The following is a 19,973-nucleotide window of genomic DNA, read 5'->3' as shown; positions in this document are numbered from 1 at the left end:
ATCAATTGAATAATCATGAGTGATAGTAAATGATTCATCAATTACAGACTCATCACCAACATATTGATTAAATTCCTCAATAAGAGGTGTTGATTCTATTATAACCTCAGGTTGAGTTGAAACAGAATTCTTTCCATACATTACGTATTCAAAAAATACAACATCTCTGCATTTTTCTACTTTTCCTCTACAATTGGGGTCAGCTAATCTATAGCCTTTAGTATGTTCGCAATACCCTACCATAATCATGGGTTTAGATTTAACATCAAATTTACCTCTAAAATTCTTAGGTATATGAGCATAAGCTTTACATCCAAATACTCTTAAGTGACTCAAACCAACCTTGGAACCAGTCCATAATTCTTCAGGAAGAGTACCATTAACAGCTGTTGTAGTGGGGCTACGATTTTTTAAATATATTGCAGTAGCCACTGCTTCTCCCCAATAAGCTTTAGGTTAACCAGAATCAGTTAGCAAAGCCCTAGCTTTTTCTATGACCGTGCGATTAGCACGCTCCTGTAGACCATTTTGTTCAGGAGTGTATGGCACTGTAGTTTCATGTATTATTCCTGAATCCTTAAATATAGGTCTTAACTGAGCATTACAAAATTCTAAACCGTTATCGCTCCTATAACGTTTTATTTTAACCCCCGTGTTTCACTCTTAGACTTGAGTAAATATCCAAAAGTTTTACGAGTATAATCATCAGTTAACATAAAAACAAATCTTGCCCCTCCCCAGCTTCTTTCTGACATGGGACCTACCAAGTCTCCATGCCCTAACTCTAGATTGGAGGTAGCACGTCTAGCTTGACCCTTTGGAAAACTCTTTCTGGTCTGCTTTGCTTCTATACATGTACAGGGAAGCATTTCAGTATTTTGGTAATCAATACCACTAGCCATACTAGTTAACAAATTCAAACTCTTTGTGCACAAGTGTCCTAAGCGCTTATGCCACAGGGAAACATTATTATTACTCTTATTACTAACAGACATTAAATTGTCTTCAACAATATTGTTACAAGTATTAACTGTTTCTTTAGATGTACTAGGGAAATTCTCATTTTCAGACTTTTCTGTATCAGAAATAGTGTCCAACTTATAAATTCCCCAAATTCAGAACCTGTAAATTTTACAGTCTGGTCATACACATCAAAACCTTTTTGACTAAACATAATTATATCGCACCTTTAATAAAAAAGCGAAATAACTCAAAATTCATGGTTTTCGAGATTTAATCATAAAGTGAAATAACTAGACGAAAAGAACCTGTTCCGTTTAACAGCCAGGTTAAAATGATGAAAATGAGAGAGATAAATGATTTTCCTGCTCTTTTTTACTAACGCCTTTGCACAAACCGGTACTCGTAAAGTGGTGGAATTCAGTTATACTCAGGCTGTGTTTGGAGGTAGGATATCCGGTATTTTCAAAGAAAGTGATACAATACGAAACAATTCTGTGTTTTACTAAAGAGTAAGTATATTATTTGCTATCGCTTTTTAGAAAAGTGTATTCTTTCAGATTTATTTCACTTTATTAGAAAACTAGTTGAAGATTTGTTAGTTCATTTATGACTTAGTTCATTTTAGTAGAAATTATTTCTTATTATGTGTCGTATTATTTCAACTTTATGCAGTTTCTAATTAAAAATTTAAAAAATTACCAAAGTACAATAAGTATTATTTCAATATTCTACTATTATTTTATTAGATAGGTAGTTAGAAACCTTGACATTTTTGACTTGTTTCACTTTATTATAAAATCAACAATAATTATTGTAATAGTAATACTTTTAATATGCAATGGTTTGATGTTCGCATTGATACTTATGTACTTATTTTTTGATAATCCAATTTAATTAGATTCTTGTTGACTATCAGCTTCTTGTCTAACTAACCGGTATAATATTTATACTCTTGTTTTAGAGTGGCGTCTTCTAGAGTCTAGAGCACAAAAATACTTGGATGAGTAGCGAAAAATTCCTCATTGGATAATAATTCCATCAATGAAAAACCCGTTAATAATAAATGTGAAACTACGGAAGAAGTAAGTTTCAATTTGTATTACTTTAATATATGTACAAATACACATTTTTTATTATAAACTAAGGCTTTTACTTGTTTCTATCAAACAGTAATAGTATCTTACGACTCTTACGTAATAATAGTAAACTTACGTATCTATGTCAAAAAATAATAAAAAAAACTATCCCCGCTCGTTGTCTGAAAGAGCCATGTACCGAAAAATGCAGACTTAGTGCTCCGAGAATATCAATACAGCAAACAGATATTATGGTATGTTTTGCAAGTTCTGGGAATTGGGCAGTTTGCTAAAGCAAAGAGCATACATAAATTCTTGTATGGATGATATTCAACCTAAGTACAGGTAATACACAAACGCTGAGAATCCTAGGCGCTGCAACCAGGCTTTCCATTTTATTATCAATGATGTCAAAATTAAAGTGTGTAAAACATTTTTTAAATCAACTTTAGATATTTCTGACCGCATGATTTTTACAATACAGACTAAGATTGATGCAAATTGTTTTGAACTGGATGATTTAAGAGGAAAACATGGCAAGCACAGAACAAATGATCCCGAACTGATAACCGATATCAAGGGGCATATTAATTATATAGGTACTAAGGGTTGAATCTCACTGCCTGCGCGCTTCTACTTCAAGAGAATACATAGAAGGCAGCAAAACCATTAAAGATTTATACAATGATTTTAAATTAGAACAAGAGCGGAACAATAAAGAAATTGGTACATATATTACCTATTATAAAATATTTACTACTGAATTTAATATCGGTTTCTTCCAACCAAAAAAAAAGATCAATGCGATCTGTGTAATACCTACAATAATTAAAATGTTAATGAAAATAAAGACCTGGAGCAAAAATATAAATCAAATTTAGAAGAAAAAAACTGGAGTAGGGCTTAGAAATTAAATGACCGAAACAAATTCAGCCAAAATGTAAGAGTAGCTAGCTGTGCTACAATGTCATACAGGTCAGTCTTCTTCATTTTATTATAAATCAAAACTGAACTGTTACAATTTAACGGTGTCGGAACTGACAGAAGGAATCTAAGCAGGCATATAAAAATGTACACTGTTATTTTTTATCTAAATGTGATGCAAAACGAGGCTCCATAGAAATCGGTTCTTGCATATGGGCCTATGTAAAAAATATAAGTGAAGAGGGCGATGGTGAAAAAGAAGTCATATTCTATTCAGACAATTGCTGTGGCCAAAACCAGAATAAGTATATAACGTCTCTGTATTTATTCACTGTGCACACGTTAAAAATTAAGAGAATTACACCGAGAGAAAAAAATTCTTGACATAAAGAAACTTTATTAATATTTAAGAAAGATCGACTTGGCATATTGCCTAAGAAATATATCTTTGTATGTAAGATATAATTTTCTAAAATATTTCAAATAAATTCTACTATAGCCAAAGAAATATATCTTAAACATGATTGAACTATCACTTTCTGGCAAATTTCAAACCTATTTATCAGAAAGAAATTACACTTGATGTTAATTAATTTTATTAGTCATAAAAATATATTTTTTACACATTAGAAAACTATTCTTTCTGAGCAATAATATTTCTTAGTAAGGAATATTATTATTTTACTATTAATAATTTATTTAATGTTAAGAAATATATTTCGCAGAGATAAACGTATATTTAGAGTTAAGGGGGTATGTAAACGCCACAGTCAAAATGGTTGGTGATCATAGGAACTAAACGTTTAGCAATTCTTTCAGTAGATGGCAGCACGTATATATATTCGAACATTTTAATAACGACGAATTTTAATTCTATTAACGACGGCGTTGTTGCCACGTACTAAATAGAACTTATGATCGTTACCGATCGATCGGTACTGTTCGCCTTCAATCGTACTTGTATTGTATTTACAGTGATGAGGGTGTTTAATTATTTACCTGGAAATAGTAAATTCTTACTATTAATAGATAGCATTGTATAACTAGACAAATTTTTATCTTTTTTTAAACAATAGATACAAAACGTTTCATTTGGAAATATTTTATCACTTATTGTATTTAGATTATATTTGTAATAATGTGATTTGTAATTTTGTGACAATTATTAATTCTTTACCGGGTCAAAAATTTTTATTTTAAACTGATAAAGAAATTTGTAATTGTTTGAAATACAAGTATGTAGTAAATATATACATTGAATCACACTTTTTGCTCTAAATTTTAAATAATCGCTTGGATTAACATGAAATTTGGCATACGGATAGGTAACATGTCAAACAAGAAAAGTGATAGTGTGCCGATGTAAGATTTTGCCCTGAAGGTGAGTTTTATTCCATCTCGGGGGTGAAAAAATATATTTTTATTTATTTATTAAGCGCAACAGGCCTTGTAGGCCTAGGGCTAAAATGTTTACATTTCTGATTACTTAAATAATATAGTATAGTACATTGTTTACCGGGTAGGAAAAGCTTAACATTCCTGGACGACTGTGAAGATTGCTAAGTCGAGGCGCAAGCCGAGACTTAGCAACACAGAGTCCAGGAATGTGGCTTTTCCTACGAGGTAAACATACTATTTTTCCGCAAATCGTTTAAAATTCGACAGATATTGATTGATTTAAAAAAAACGCGATAATTTTATTCCCAAATAAATGGTGCTTTGAAATTCCTAATAAAATTACTTGGGTTACTATGGAAACGTATTGAGGTTGAATTGTCAAACTTGACGCTTATAAATTTAATTGCTGGTGTTCTCGAAAGTAAAATGATAAGTGATGATGAAATTTCCATTCCTGGGACTCCTCCATAGCTGGTTGAGGCAGTGAATACTGCTTCATTAGAATTATTGCCAAAGAAATCAAGAGAAAAGTACGAAAATGCATACAGACGTTTTATGGATTATCGCATGAGTAAAAATACGAGTTCTTTCTCAGAAAATGTTGTAATGGCATACTTCCTAGACCTTTGTTTAAAGATGAAATCTTCAACATTATGGGCCAATTATTCAATGCTGAAGTCAACCCTTGCACTTAAACACAATGTAGATATATCTACATACTCAAAACTTCGTTCTTTATTGAAACGGCAAGCTCAAGGTTATAGGGCAAAGAAATCTAAGATTTTAACGAAGGAAGAAATTGAAAAATTTATCCAGGAAGCTCCAGATAAAGAAAATTTAATGATTAAGGTAATTTACAAGGTTTTAATAGCAATGTGTTTTCTATCATTTATGTAGAACACTAACAACTGTACGGAAATATCATTTCCTTACAGTAAGGAAATGACATTTCCTTACAGTAAGGAAGTCCTGACTTTTTCTTCAAGAAATTTTGACAGGAATGTCAAAATTTCCTGGCGATTTGCGGAAAAATAACTTAATATAACTTACATAACTTATAAATTTTATTTAAATACACTTCAGTCTTTTTATACACTCCTTCACAACCTCTCTCCATCTCCTTCTATCCAATGCTAGTTCTTTCCATCTCTCAATGTTACTTTTCTTCAAATCTTCATATACACTGTCCTTCCATCTTTTCCTTGGCCTGCCTTTCCTCCTCTTTTGTATTGGTCTTCGTGAAAGTACCATTTTTGGCATTCGTTTACTTCCCATTCTCTCTATGTGCCCCAAGTATCGTATTCTCTGTGCTTTGATCGTCGTCGTAATCGTTGGCTCTTGATATAGTTCTTCCAATTCTTTATTGGTTCTTCTTCTCCACTGACCTTCTATTTTCACACCTCCATATATTGCTCTTTGCATTTTTCTCTCCCATCTTTCTAACAGGTCTGTTTCTGACTTTTTGAGCACCCATGTTTCGCTTGCGTATGTTGCTGTAGGTCTGATAACAGTCTTATAAATTCTTATTTTTGTTTTTCTTGATACGTATTTGGATTTCAATAATGTGCGTAATGCTCCATATTTTTTATTTCCTTTAGCTATTCTTGCCTTTATCTCCCCTTCTTCATGACCATTTTCATCTATTTTGGCTCCCAGGTAAATAATTTCTTTGGCTCTTTTAAACGAGTATGTTTTTTCTCCATCTATTTGTACTATGATATTATTCTCTTTTTCTTTTTGGATCTCTCCCATTATCATATACTTTGTCTTTTCTTCATTGATTTTAAGTCCGAATTTTTTAGCTTCTGTTATTATGTTTTTCATTAACTTTTGTAGTTCTTTTTTGCTTGTTGCTAATAGCGTCAGATCATCTGCAAATGCTATGCATTGGTGGCCGTTTTTAAATATCGTTTCTTGCATGTTTATTCTGCTTTTCCTGATTATTCCTTCCAATGTTAGATTGAATGCCATTGTTGATAGTGGGTCTCCTTGTCGTAATCCTTCCTTGGTTTCAAACTTTTTGGATGTATACCCTTTCCAAGCTATTTCGTTTGTTGTGTTTTCCATCGTCATCTTTATCATCCTGACAATTTTACTTGGTATCCCCAATTCTTTCATCAGTTCGTACATCTGCTGTCTATTTACTGTGTCGTAAGCCTGCTTAAAGTCTATGAACAAAGCATATAGTACTGTTTTATGTTCGTAACAGGTAGTCTGTATTTCTTTTAAGGCAAATATTTGGTCAGTCGTTGATCTGTTGTTTCTAAAACCTGCCTGGTATTCCCCCAGTATTTTTTCCGAATAATCACTTAGCCTTTTACTTATACTTTGTGCCAAGATTTTGTAAATTATTTCTAATAGTGCGATGCCTCTGTAGTTTTCGCATAGCATTCTATCACCTTTTTTATGTATAGGGCATATTCTTGCTATGGTCCACTCTTCTGGCATTTTTTCTACTTCCCATATTCTTTTTATCAGATCATATATCTCTTTCTGTAGTCTTTTCCCTCCTGATTTTATCATTTCGGCCGATATTTCTGTTATTCCTGGGCTTTTGTTATTTTTCAAGCTCTTTATTTCGTTCTTTATTTCTTGTTCTGTGGGTATTTCTATTGCTATCTGATCATCTTCAATTTCATGGTTTGTTTCCTTTTGTACTTCGCTCTTATTTAGCAGTTCTGTGAAATAGTTTTGCCAGTTTTCCATTATTTTTTCAGGCTCATTTAGCAACATCCCTTTGTCATCTCTCATATATGGGTTGTTTTTTTGATATCCTCTTTCCATTTTTTTGCTTCCTGGTAGAATGATCTTATTTCTTTTTTTTGAAATTTTTCTTCTATTTCTTTCAGTTTGTTCTCGTTGTATTTTCTCTTTTTGCTTCTACATTTTCTTTTCATGATTTTTCTCAATTCTCTGTATTCTTCTCTGGTGCTTTCTTCGTCATTTGTGAGATTTTTGAGTCTTACTTTTCTTATTGCTGCTGCTATTTCTTGACATTCTTCATCATACCAATCTTTTGTTTTGTGTTTTCTTTTGGTTTTCGCTAGGATTGCTTTACTTGTGTCCAAGATTGCTTCTTTGATATTTTGCCATTGTTTGTCTGGGCTTGACGTTTCTTGTTCCCTGATTAGTCTGTTGGTTATTCCCTGTTCATACTTCTTCTGTGTGTTGTCATCTTTTAGTAGTCCTATGTTAAATTGTTTTCCAATTTTTTCTGTTGTTTTATTGTTTCGCTTTATGTTATGCTCGATTTTATATTCTGCTCTCACCAGGTAGTGGTCAGAGTTACAGTCCGCTCCTCTCATGCTCTTTACATTTATTACATTGTTTGCATGCTTCTTCTCTATTAAAATATGGTCTATCTGATTTACTGTCTTCTTATCAGGGGAAATCCACGTTCCTTTATATATATCTTTTCTGCGTAATTGTGTGCTTCGTATCACCATTTGCCTTTCTGTTGCAAAGCCTATTATTCTTTGGCCATTATCGTTCGACACCTCATGCTTACTACATTTCCCTATTATGTGTTCGTATATATTCTCTCTTCCTACTTTGGCGTTGCAGTCTCCCATTATTATTTTGATGTCAAACCCTGGTAATTTATCATATTCTCTTTCCAATTGCTCGTAGAATTCATCTTTTTCTTCTTCTGTGGTATCTTCAATCGGTGCGTGTACATTTATTATACTTATGTTTCGTTTGTCCCCTTTTAATCTTATTGTGCATAGTCTATCTGATATTGGTTGGAATGCCATTACTCTTTCCTTCCATTTTCTCTGTATTATAAAACCTGTTCCTAACCTTCTGGTTTCTCCCCCGCTTTTAAAAAATACCACGTCTTCTATTTCTACTATTTCTGTTTCCAATTGTTTTGTCTCTTGTAAAGCTATTATTTCTACATTATATCTTTTAATTTCTCTAATTAATTCTTTGAGTTTTCCTGTTTCGTATGTGCCTCTTACATTCCATGTACCCAAGTTGACTTTAGTTTTCTTTTTGTTATCTTTACTTATTGCCTTGTCCATTGCCTGCGTCGTTTCCTTCTTATTTATCCCTGTTGCAAACTGTATCTTGTCATTTTTCGGCTTTTCTTTTTTATTGCTGTCTTGATTTGTTTTATTTCCATAGTTCGTAATCCTATTCTTTGCATTTTTCGTCGTCATTTGTTTCCTTTCATTGCCATTGCTTAGTTTTTTGCTTTGGTCTCTACCACCAACGTTTGGTTCATTCCATCCCAGCGCCATATTTCATGATCGGCATATATTTTCTTATACCCTACTTTCACTTTTCTCCCTTCCTTTCTTAGTTCTTGCGCTTTTTGTCTGACATGTTTCTGTACAATTCTGTCGTTCTTTGATAGGTCATCGTTGATATAAACTAGACCTTCTTCTCGATTTCTCAATTTGGTTTTGTTTCGCATGATTTTTCTTTTATCTTCTTCCTTTTCAAGCTCAACCAGACAAACTTTTTCTCCTAACTTCAGAGCCTTCTCTATTTGTACATCTACTTTTAATTCTGTCTGCATAAAATTTTTCATTGCATGTTTTAGGATATCTGGCCCATTTGTATCTATGTTCAATCCCTGTATAATTATATTTTTCCGCCTTTTTTGATTTTCTAAACTTTCAAGCCGTTCTTCTATTTGATAAACTGCCTGTTTTAGTTTCGTGTTTTCTTCTCTTAATGTTACATTCTCCTGGCGTAGCTCTCTTATTTCATCTCTATATTCTTTCTGCTCTCTACGCATCTCGCTAAGTTCTCTTGATTGTTCCTCGATTTTTAGACTTACTCCTGCCATCATTTCCATAATTTTTTGTATATTCTCCTCCATTTTCTCCTTTCTATAGGAGGGAGATCTGCTTATTTTTCGACTTTTGTTAAAAGCCCGTTCCAATTCTTCCTCTTTTCTCTTCTTGTCGTTTTCGTCTGTCGTGGTACCGTCACTTTCTGTTCGAAATAATAGCTCTTCGTATTTTTTATCTTCTCTGCTCATTACAACTGGTTCGTTTTACTGCGATAAAGGTCTCGTTCGGACTATCTCCGCGGAAACTTAACCTTTCTCAGTGTAGCGTCTTACTTTTTTTCTTTTTTTTTTTTTTTTTGATAAAATTATATTGAGCCGTATATACTATTTCGCTCCTTCCTACTTACAGGACTTCCTGTCGACTTGGCAACACCGCGTTCCAATCAAACAAGAATCCACTTCGAATATCGTAATATCGATGACGTTTTATTTGTTTGTGTGTTACGCTTACCTTTGATTTTTGCCAATTTGGAGCACAATTTCAATATTTAGTTTATTATTTTTCGTTCAGCGCGAAGATTACTCACTTAACTTCACACTTTAGCGTTTGCTGTAATTGATTTACTCTGCATTTCGCGAAAAACGGGTTTAATGCAGGAGCAAAATACAATTAATATTTACACACTCAGCGCAACGTTGCCAATAAGTGAAAATAGGTGAAAAAATATACGTTCAAAATAAGTCTGAAAATGGATAAACTGACTAATTCTAAGCAACTTTTGTTCTATAGGATTTTTTCACTAAATTAATGTTTGAGTTATTTGCGAGTAAAAAACACGTTTTTAGGCGGCTTTTACAAATAACTCAAAAAATAAGATTTTATCCGAAAAAAACATTCTTAGCAAAAATATGTAGCTTCTAAAAAAGTATAAAAAAATGGTGTATTAGACCTGGATCCCGCGTACCAAAAAAACTTGATTAATAGCAAGCTGAAAATTTGTTAATAGCTTAACGGTGTCTAGTCGGACAAACGTTGATGTACGGGAGGGAACACTGGAACAGGGGAACTTCGTAACAGGGGGCTACGAAAACGTTCCAGGTATTTATTCGGACAGAACATCCAATTGATTTGTTATCCTTTCATTAAACTCTCATGCAAACATCAGACTGCTAAACAACCGACTTGATTACTGTCATTTGACATGTTCTTCGTGTTCCACTTATTAAAATACACAGTTGGTGATAAACACCAGTCTGATTTTTACATGAAAGTTTAATGAAATGCTAACAAATCAATTGGAAGTTCTGTCCGACAAAATACATGGAACGTTTTCGTAATCTGACGTTCCAAATTTTTAAGCTGTTCCACAAATAAAACTTCCCCTGTTCCAGTGTTACCATACATCAAAGTTTGTCCGACTAGACACCGTTAAGCTATTAACAAATTTTCAGCTTGCTATTAATCAACTTTTTTTAGGTACGCGGGATCTAGGTCTATATATATTATGAACTCTATGGACCCAGTTGAAACAAAGTTGTAGCTAATAAAAAATAGTTTCATATCCGCCAAATTTCAAAGTGAATATTTCAACGTGAAATAACCAAAAAATGATGCACTTTTTTGGGGAAAACTCATTACAACTTTTTTTAAAGTGTTTAAAAAATATTTATTTTTGTTTTTTTTTTTAGTTTGTAGCATCAAAACTAAGCAAATGCTCAAAATAAAGTTGGTCCCTTTTTTTGGTCAAAAACCTCGGGAAAATCACCCCCAATTATCATCTTAAATCAAATCAATCGTAACCACTTCACAAGTTACTTTCTATCTATCTTTGAGCCTTAGGACCAGTATTTTATGTCCTGGTTAGCTAATAGGGGTTTAATCGGGACAGAAAACTACCTCTTAGGGTCTCTTGCGTTGTCCTCCTCCTCCTAAGTGCCTTCTCTATTGAGGTTGGCGATCAATATGGCAAATTTCTCTCTGTTCTGGGCTTGATGAATTAAGTCATTCCCTGTTGTGTGGGTCCAATCTCTGATGTTTCGGAGCCAAGATTTTTTCTTTCTTCCTATACCCTTTTTACCTTCGATTTTGCCTTCTAATATTACCTGAAGCTACTCAAATTCCCTATGGCGCATTATGTGTCCTAGATATGACGTCTTTCTAATTTTGATTGTATTGATCAGATGAGGACGTGTGTTCATTATTTACAGTACTTCTTCATTTGTAGTTTTGGTGGTCCAGCTTATTCTTAGCATTCGGCGGTACATCCACATTTCGAATGAATTCAGTTTGTTGACATCATACGGTTTTAATGTCCAGGTGTCACAGCCATATAGTAATAGAGACCACACATAACACTTTAGTGTTCTCAATCTTATTGTGACTGATAGCTTGGGGTTACAGAGCATTTTAAGCATGTTCATGAAGCCAGATCTTGCTATTTCAATGCGTCTTCTAATTTTTTTGAGTGGTCTAGCTGACTGTTTAGCTCTGTGCCCAGGTATATGAAGCTTTGGGAGCTCTGAAGGGTGATACCATTGATTTGTATGTTGGAATGTCAACACGGGAAGTTTTTTTCCTCGGAAAATTTTACATTTTCATCTCGTTTCTAATTCTTGTTCTTCATGTGCCTTGTCCGTTGTGGAAGTGGCTATCATCATAGCAATTTTAATTTTGTTTACAGCGTGTCTATAACTCGATCGATGTTAGTCCAAACCATTGGCGTAAGTTTTGAAGCCATGAGTGTCTTCTTCCGGGTCCACGTTTACTCTCTATTTTACCCTATATTATCAGCTGCAGTTTACGATATTTATCATGTCTCATAATATATGACCGAGGTGTTCACGTTTTCGTTTTTTAATTGTGAAAGATATTTCTTTTTGTTTCCCCATTCGGCGCAATACCTATTCGTTGGTGGTGTGAGTCGCCCAGAATATTTTGAGGATACGTCGGTACACCCACATTTCGAATACATCTAGCCTTTTCGATAATGTTTCCGTTATTGTCTAGCTCTGCTCCATACAACAAGACTGGAAATACATAGCATTTTAGCAGCCATATTTTTAGTGGGACAGATATGTCGCAATGATTGAATATATTTCTCATGTTAAATGTAGCTCTGGTTATACTCTGAATATATTTCGGTTTTTTGATCCCATTTCGAGTTGACGACTGTTCCAAGGTATACATATAATTCTACGTGTTGAATTGGTTTTTTATTTTCAATTGTCTGGCAGGTTTTTGAGTTTTGCTCACTAGTGTCTATTTTTGTTTTATTTATGTTGAAAATTCTCTTTTTTCACTCGCTCGTTGTAGGTACCCTGTCCATAAGATGCTGAAGTTCATCAATACTGCTAGCAACCACAACTGTATCGTCTGCTTATCGGTTTATCTAATTATTACTCCAGTAAATTTCAGTATTTTTTTTCGCTTACGGAAATTTTTGACATAAATTAATCAATGATTATACAATATTGTTTTGTCTACAATTTTTTTTATTAGGATAATGCCTCAACAAATACTAATGGCCATTGGCATGTGTAATGTGTGTAAAAATGTCGATGTCATCGTCTTTACAAAAAGCTAATTGTATCCGAACAATGCATTATTTGCGTTATTATAAAAATTAAATTTGCCAGAAAGTGAATAAAACTTAAATTGTTTTTAGATACGCCCCACATAACATGCTAGAGCTTAAGGTTATCTATGTATTATGTCAAAACTAGTATAATCCCCCAGTAAACACTTTAAGACATTTTGAGCCTCGTTTAACTTTCAACCATTTGTATAACGTCACGGTTTCAAGTATAACATATGTATATTTGTATTGTTAAGACACTGAGACGTTATACAATCATGATTGAAAGTCAAACAAGGCCCAAAATGTGTACTGAGAGGGGGTGGGGCCACTTTTCTAAACAAAACCGCGTGATTCATCGTATTTCCGTGGTTACAAAACTCGTTTTCAATTGTTTGCAGATTTTCTTAAAATCCGGCAAACGCGCATCTGTCGCCATTTAATACATCACTGCTGCCATCTACTAAATGACACGTGAACTCATCTTCTCATCTATTAAGTGAGAGCGGAACTAATTTATCACTAGAAAAATGCCAACTTAATGCTGTAATGTGAACAAAATCCCCAGATTGCAGCTTTTAACAATAATTTTTACCTTTAGGTACAGTTAATTTAAAAATTATGGCAGTACGGACAATGAAATTTTGTTTAAAATAAAGCTTTTTGCGTAGTTAATCGTTTCTGATAGTTATTTTCTACCGAAGTTCAAAAATTATTATGCAAAACGAATTTTTACAACAAGTTACTAAGTAAGTTATGACATGGACTCCTTTAAGTACAGTTATAAAAAATATACTACTTTCTTTGGAAAGTTTAACTAGATACTATTAAAATAGAAAGTCTACAGTTCACGTACATACCCCTAAGTTGAAGATTGGTTTTGAAATAGTGACTGTAACTGTACCTAAAAACTATATAAATTTTAACATTTTGTCATACCACCTTAAGTTAATATTTCTTGAAAATTAAGTGATATTACATACGGCGAAATAAATCATTGTGTTAAGGTAAAATCATTATTTATTAATAAAACAAGATATAAAACGTTATTATTACATACAAATATTTTCTCCACTCTTAAACCACTAGCTTCTACCATCTTCTACACAACAATAAAAGGATAGAGAGGCAAATCCAACTTCCTCAAATGTTCCTTCTTTTGTTAATAGCACTTTGTATATCAGCAATTCACTAAAACAAAATCGTTATGTAGAAAGAGTAAACTTACTTTAATAAAATTTTTTTATAAAGATATAGATATTTATTTTGACAAATTTAGGAAATACAAAAAAAAAAACAAATACACGGCCCCACATAAGAACTATTAATACTAATAATAATCAATCACATTTAGTTTAAACATGGCATTATTTAACCTACACATCTTGGTTTATTTTTTTCTTTTTGTTAATGAAATATTAATTATTTATCTGTATAATATTAAGTCACACAATAAACATTGTTTAGCTAAAAGAAGAGGGAAAATACAACCAATGTAAAACATTGAAGCACACATAATAATATGTAATTTTCTTAATTTTTATAATCAGAAAGAGACAGCATACCTAATCATTAAGAAATTTTATTACGGGAAAGTATTATTAGGTTACATCTAAGTCATTTAATACATATTAACTAATTCACGGTTTTCGGCAATAACATTTCTTAACCATAAACATATATTTCTTTTAGACTAACTGATTCCTTTATCTCAAATAAATTAACAGAACAAATCCTCAGCGTTACACCCGCCATGTTTGATATAGCGTTGTATTGTATATTTTTATAGAAGACGATACATTGAAGAAACCTATTATAGTTTTGATACATAAGTATACACATTTTTAAAAAGGTACTTACCTACATGTATGAAGTTCTACCATTTCTGGAAGGCCCCGCAGTTGGTTAATAACTCCTTTTTTAATATTGTTCTGAAGCTATATATTATATCATTCTGTCCCAGCTTTAAATTGTGGCATATTTCCCAGTTAGAATAATAAGCTCCTTTATTTCAGAGTCGTCCATCATTATACCTAAAAAGCATATAAAGATACTATTTTGTTTCTTTTTTAACCATTCGGATACGCAACAATATTATTATTACATCTTAAATTACTCAATTTACTTTTATTTAATACCTATATATGTACGTACCTTCAATATATCCGTTAATTTTTAAAGTACACCAATAAATCCAACATCCATCTATATGAACATGAACATATCACGCCATCTTGACAAACACTGACGACTAAATCATAAATAGTTAATCTGCGCAATTCTTTTGTGGAAGAAAATCTCTTTGCAAGTAACATTTCGGCATTAATGACAAAGTTTTTATTTTATAACCACAGTTACTACAGAGGGTATTTCTGAAGAATTATTTCTTGTGGTTTAAAATATTTATTTGATTACAAGAAAATTTCTTGTTCACAAATATAAATATGGATTAACTTAACATTATATTTCTTATACTGCAAAATATTTGTAGTTTTCAATTTAAAAAATAAAAACTTTAGGATAAGAAAATTAAATGTAACCATTAATGCATTTCTTAGTATTGAAGAAATTATCTGTAAGAAATTATTAAGTTGTGTTTAAAAAACTCGTTTCTTTATATGTGAACCGGTATGTTAAAGTTAATAGGATATGTTAACTTTTAAGAAATATTTCTCAAAGAAATCGGTGTTTTAGGAGAAAAGAAATTGTTCTCTTGGTGTACACATAAATTTTTAATAAGGGTCCACAGTCATAACGAAGCCTATAGTGTGCACAGTCTTATTGAGAAAGAAGTTAAAAAGAGCTTGAAATCTGGATCTATTTACACTCCAGACCAATATGTCAATTTAACAAGGAATGCTAGAAAATCGAACCCACCTTTAATTGTGCACGAGATGAATTACCAATCATTTTATGATTTAAAAGGTTTGCAAGAAGAATTGGGGTATAACTTTACGATTAATACTGAGGGAGAAAATGTTAACTGAAACGAAATCAAAGCAATACAAGCGAACAAAGATAATCCTACATATTTTTTATAAGACATCATACAAGGATGAGACTTATAAACAGGTAGATGTAAGGAACAAACGAAAAAAAATTAGGATCAATAACGGAAATAGCACTCTAACCCGCCTATACAGAAAAACAAAAATTGAGTACAAACAAACGGATAGATTTGCAAGCATTGCAATCTAAAGGATTTATTCCTTCTTTCTACTCCCAATTTTATAATTCAATAATTTAATCGTTTTTTTAATTCATAGTTCTAAGATAAACGTTGTGTCATATTTGAGAGTAGCCACACAAGTCTCTTGAAACAATCTATTTTATATTTTCGGTTTATTTTTTAAAATGTATTAACATCTTTTCATTGTATTATTATAGTGTTACTTATGTTTTAGTTTAATTTTGTAATCAGGCAATTTTGTTAATAAAGAGAAATAAACGAATAATCAGTATTTTATTATAAAGAAAACGAAAATTCATTTTGTGTTTAAGAAAATATAGAAACAACTAGGATTAATTCAGTGTCAACTCAAAGTTTTTACATCAGAACTGCAACAAACCTAATTGTTTATTTTACATGACAGTTCATTTAGCAATAAAAGAGCATCATATAGAATTATTTCATCGGCGCAGAATATATGTTTAATCATAAAGTGAAATAACTATGAACTATCAAAAGAACACAAGAACACATAAAAACAAAACATTTGCACCCTTAACAATGGACGAGAGGATTAGCATTTACAAAAATCTAAGAGCTTACTAATTAAACTCTCCACACCAACCTTTAGAATTCCTCTAACGCGTTTGATTTTTGTGAAATTAATTTTTAACCTGTACTGTGCAAAACTTAAAAACTTTGAATGCAAATTCCCACAAACTGTGTTTTTTGAGTTATTTCTTTTTTTTATTAAAGGTGCGATGACCTTTAGATGCTAATTGACTTACTGATAATAAATTTGCAGCCGCTTTAGGTGCATACATAACATTAGTTATTGTACCAGAACTAACACAATTATTGTGTGAATTAAATAAATCAATTGGAATATTTCCAACTCCGGTGGCCAATAACGTGCCCTTATCAGCTGTACAAAATTTAGAATTTTTATTTCATCAAAATCTACCATCCAATCTCTATTATTAGACACATGTCTACTAGCACAACTACCAAGATAAAAATCTTTACAATTTGGAGAACTAACAAACATATCAGTCTGAGCAAATAAAAGGTTATTAGTTTCACTATATGATTCTCCTTGGATTGGTCCTTACCAGTTGGTGGTTTGGAATTAGGTCTCCATTTTTTGGAATTCCTTTTGGGACATTTAGGCCGCATATCGCCTTTGACTCCGCAGCCGTGACAAGTAGGGATGAATTCGGTAGTGGATTGAAGAAAAGGCTTCTTCTTGATAAAATTATTTTTTCTAAACAAAGCTTTATCTTCACCATTTTCTCTCAACTTCTCACGATCAGTAATATCATTCAACAAGGTTATGACTTCTTTACTTTTAGTAACTCAATGTGTTGCACAGTATGCATTAACAACTTGTTCTTCAGTGTCAAGAAGTCCACATAACATCAATGTCCCAACTTCACTATCACCAATCACTATATATAATTCTGCAAGTTCCTGAACAATATCAAGTATTCTAGATATATAATCACTAATGCAAGAAAAATCTTCTAACTTTGCACGATATAACTTTCTTTTTAGAAACATTTGTCTAGTTAAACCAGCACTTTGATACGCCTTTTTTAAGTTATTCTAACCTTCTTTCGAGGTAGTTGCTTTTCTTAGATGAGCTAAGCATGTTGGTTTCACCGATAAACTTAGTTTGGCTAACGCTCTTTGGTCTTTGTCTGGATCTTTATCATTTCCAGTAATACAATTCCATAGACCATAATCTATCAAATACATTTTCATTTGAAACTGCCAGATTTCGTAGTTTCGTCTTCCATCTAATTTTTCGATATTTGGGGCACCAGGGCTAACAAAAACATTATTAATGGTTCTCATTTCAACTTTTTCTTCAGACATTTCGTCGAGTAAAATAATTCAATACAACAGCAGCAAACACGTCTATCTTAGACACCAAAAAATATACGCACCACCTGAAGAGTTTTCAACAATCTTTGTTTTCTTCACTTTTTTAGCACAGTGGAAATATATGTAGCGCAAATTGGTCCCATAACCTATTAGGATTTTATTTTAATATGTAGAATAAAATCATAATAGGGCCGCGTAGCGCAGGTGGTAGTGTGCTTGCCTCGCATGCCGGTGGTCCGGAGTTCAAATCCTACCGCCGGCAAGAACAACTAGACATTTTTAAAATGTCTATAGGCTCCAGGTCGACTCAGCCTGAATAAAATGAGTATCTTGGGTAAAACCAGGGGTAATAATAGGCGGTTGAAGCGTAGCACTGGCCCTGTTACCTTCTTTGTATACCGTAGGCCCTAGATATAGCAGACTACCCTGCTATACTCCCAAAGCCGCGTGCGGTATAAAACGGGAGACTATTATATAAAATCATAAATGGTGCTTTTTAAGTTTTAACGAAAAACTTTTACATGACAAATTATAAAATATAATTAACTAACTACTGTCAGACACACAGTGTACCTGAACTTAAAACTATGCTTAAACTTACAGTTTACATATTAAGAGGATCGGAACGTATTTTCGGCTGCAATGCTATTCAAATGGGGATTCATTTTTTTCGAATCCTGGGAAAACTAATAAGTATTTTTGAAAAATTTAAACGCAGAATGAAAGATTACGTTATTAGCGAGGGCCGAAAGTCCCTGAGAACTTCTATAATGTTTATTTTAATAAGTTACAGGGGTGAAAAACTAAGAGAAAATTTAGTGTGATTTTTAATTTCAAATATTCACGGTGTGCAAGTACTTGGAAGGGAAACGAGAAACGACCGTGCGCGAGTCGCGGAGAAATATTGCAACTATCTTAAATAATTCATATTGTCAATTGAAATTGTCAAATTGACGTATATTTCATACCTTCTGTCATTGAAGCAGAAAAATTATATATTGCTCCACAATATTGATATGATATGCAATTATTATATAAAGGTAAATTTAATTAATTGTAGTTTGCTTGCAGTAATGCATTTTAATAACTAATTTTATTTACAATTGTTTTCGTTTGCATAACATAGCCTGCATCCTATTTTTTCTTCTTATTATTTTTTTGGACTATGGCCTTGACAATTATCCAATAACCAGGACTAATATAATTGGCCAATATAATTAACAGTGCGAATAAAAGTACAGAGCGTAGAAATAGGGGTCGCTTTGCCGAACTTGCACGGTCCCAATATCATTCAAAATAAACTTTTTATGTATTCTAAGGGACTTTCGGCCCTCGGTAATGATTTAGTCTTTTATTCTGCGTTTAAATTTTTCAAAAATATGTATTGGTTTTTTCAGGATTCGAAAAAAACGAACACATTGCCGTGGTAATATTTTCCAAATCTATCTTTGTCTTACAACGCACTCAGCCGAATATAATATTGTCAGCATATATTGTCAGTCAGACACTGACAATCAGTGACAATTTTAAATATTTGACATTGCATCGGGAATATGTTGAGTTATTGATTAAATAGTATTGATATATACAAATTGTAGTGTATTTGATAAATAATTGATTTAAGTCGTGAACTTAATAAAAAGTTATTTATTGTGTATTATTTGTGGAAGATCCAAGCAGAGAATACATCAGGATAATATATTCTGTGATCCAAGTATTTTGTTGTTAAAGATGTTCAAAATTGTAAGCGTTCCATAAAAATATATTATTAAAAAATCACTTTAACACTTTTCCTCTTTTCTCGATTGAGTATTAGTTTTTGTTGTAGGTACATATAAATTATTACAATTACTGAATACATAGTTAGTGAAAAGATTATCACATTTATTAACTGAGTTAATGATTTGGAATCATACAAAAATTAACAGTTCTCTAAGAACATTCAAAAGCCATCTCTTTAAGTTAGTTATGACATTGTCAAGTAGAATGACATTCTAGTAATATTTACATATCCATACCAGTGTGAATTTTACTACACGTAATTTGCCATGTAAAGACAGAAAGGTAGGGATAGCCGTAAAATATTTGCGAATTATGTACCCATGGGCTTAAACAACTAGAGTGTGAGTCAATCACACTAATTGAAGCTGGTCAGTGTACTGGTGGGACCACTGGCGAAGCGTCCGTGTAACCACTGTTACCATTGGCAACAGTTAAAAATCTTTCAATAAATATTT

This window comes from Diabrotica virgifera, chromosome 1, assembly GCF_917563875.1.
Source record: "Diabrotica virgifera virgifera chromosome 1, PGI_DIABVI_V3a".
In the NCBI taxonomy this organism is placed as follows: domain Eukaryota; kingdom Metazoa; phylum Arthropoda; class Insecta; order Coleoptera; family Chrysomelidae; genus Diabrotica; species Diabrotica virgifera.
Note: the sequence above shows the minus strand (reverse complement) of the source record.